A 2,743-nucleotide genomic window follows, 5' to 3' on the forward strand; every position below is an offset into this window, starting at 1 on the left:
ACAAGAGTTATCTACTCATGAAGAAGTAGATCATGGAGATGATCCAGTTACCTATGAAGAAGCTATATCAGATATAGACTCTTCAAAATTGATTGATGCTATGAAATCTGAGATTGATTCCATGTATAAGAATCAAGTTTGGGATCTTGTTGACCCACCTAAAGGTATTGTATCTATAGGGAACAAATGGGTTTTCAAGAAGAAAATTGGTTCGAATGGAAAGGTAGAGCCAAGGCTAGTAGCAAAAGGGTTTTGCCAAAGGTAAGGAATCGACTATGAGGAGACTTTCTTGCCTGTTGCCATGCTTAAATCAATTAGGATTCTATTAGCAATAGTTGCATACTATGATTATGAGATCTGGCAGATGGATGTCAAAAAAGCTTTTCTCAATGGGTACATTGAAGAGAACATTTTCATGGAACAACCTAGGGGTTTTTGAATCCCAAGATGGTACCAAAGTGCGCAAGCTAAAGCGATCCATTTATGGGTTAAAACAAGCTTCGAGGAGTTGGAACATCTGTTTTGGTGAAGCCACTAAGTCATTTGGCTTTGTAAAAAATGAGGATGAGCCATGTCTATATAAGAAGGTTAGTGCTAGTGTGATCATTTTTCTTATCTTATATGTGGATAATATTCTGTTGATAGGTAATGACACAGGTATGTTGACAATTATGAAGATATGGTTGTCAAATACATTCTCCATGAAAGACTTAGGGGAGGCAAACTATGTTCTTGGGATTCACATCTATAGAGATAGAGCGAAAAGAATAATTGGTTTATCCCAAAGTCTATACTTGAAAAAGGTGTTAAAGAGGTTTAATATGCTTGATTCCAAGAGAGGATTATTACTAGTGAGACATGATATCCACCTTTCTAAAGAGATGTCTCTAAAGACGCCTGAAAAAAGAGACAAAATGGCCAGGATTCCATATGATTTGGCTATTGGAAGTTTGATGTATGCAATGTTGTGTACTAGGCCGGATATCGCATATGTTGTTAGTTTGACTAGCAGGTATCAATCCAATCCAGGTTTGAAACACTGGATAGCTGTCAAGAATATCCTTAAGTACTTGAGAAGAACTAAAAAGATTTATTCTTGATTTATGGAGATGGTGACTTGCAATTGGATGGTTGTACTAATTCTGATTTCCAATCAGATATCGATGATAGAAAGCCTACCTCTGGGTATGTGTTTATTTGTAATGGAGGTGCAGTCAGTTGGAAGAGTTCCAAACAGAGTACGACTGCAGATTCCATTACCGAGGCTGAGTATATTGCTACATCAGATGCTGTAAAGGAAGCTGTTTGGATATAAGAAATCCCAGACTCACTAGAAATCCAAACACATAGAAAGGCACTACCACATTATCAGAGAAATAGTTGGGCAAGGCAATACAGCCATGCAGAAAATAGCATCAGCTGAAAATCTAGCTGATCCATTCACTAAGCATTTGTCACAAGCTCAGTTAGACCGACATCTTGAGAAGATGGGCATAAGATATTGTAATGAATGGCTCTAATGCTAGTGGGAGATTGTTAGTAGTATGCCATTTAGTATGTATCTTGTACATGTTTTATTAATAAAAGGCATTTTCACTTTGTTGTTTACATAATATATTTATGTGTAATAGAAAAGGTCCATTGATATTTTGTTAGAAATATTATTCTTAAGTTGTTAAGAATATAAGTGACAATATTTATAGTACAAAGTATCGTAAATAGGTTCACAATCGAGGATACTTCACAATAAGGACATGACTTATCTAGAAAGATTGTAATCATGTTTGTTCCCTAGTTATTTACATGAGATGTAAATAAGATAGAATGGTGAGTCTCATGCCATATAACAAACATGATAGGCACTTATACATGATAAGTAGGCTAAACCAGTGACATTTATGACAAACACATGGAGTTTACTCTTGTCAATGTATTGTCATAAATCATATCAGTGCATATAATCTTTAGACCTGAGATAGCACAGTTATCTTGTATATAGGTGGTTTGAGTTTGATACTGCTTTCATACTTGTACTGTATATGGGTATATGGGCATGTGTTGGCTCCTACTAGTTATATATGGAGGTAGGTGTTGATTAAGATGGAATCTGTTCCTCTAAGTAAATAGGGATAAAATCCTATGTTCATTTAATTGTTCTTGATGTTTTAAGTTTCTGGCCAAGACAGATAGACTTAATCAGAAAAGATTTTTTGATGAGAAAATCTTTTAATGAAGAATTGGAATTAAAAGAGAACATAATATTCATAGCAAATGGGGTTTAACATAAACCATGACTCTAGCTTGAGTTGGGATTTTGTAACAAAGAGATTCTAGTGCATGGTAACATATGATTATAGGTTCATTTAAGGTAAACCTTGTTACTAATTGGGTGGCCATGGCATGCTATGTTAGGTGTTAACCATGGTCTATGAGGTGCATAAAATGGTTTAGAGAAATCATTTATAGTAAGAAAGAGTTCTGATGATATTAAGAGTTGATATCAATCTCATTGCCAATTAGTGATGAGCCTAGTAAGTCACACACATACATAAGTAATCACTAAATTAAATATGATTTAATTAATTAATGAAAGAGTTTAATTGGTTAATTAAATAGGTTTGGTTTGCAATTAGATTGCAAAGTCCATAGCATGACTTGAAACCAAATCTAGGTTATTGGATGTATAGTATAAGTTAAATTTATATTTAAAGTGTTTAAATATGAATTTAATTAATGAGAAATT

Source organism: Hevea brasiliensis, chromosome 1 (assembly GCF_030052815.1).
Source record: "Hevea brasiliensis isolate MT/VB/25A 57/8 chromosome 1, ASM3005281v1, whole genome shotgun sequence".
Taxonomy (NCBI): domain Eukaryota; kingdom Viridiplantae; phylum Streptophyta; class Magnoliopsida; order Malpighiales; family Euphorbiaceae; genus Hevea; species Hevea brasiliensis.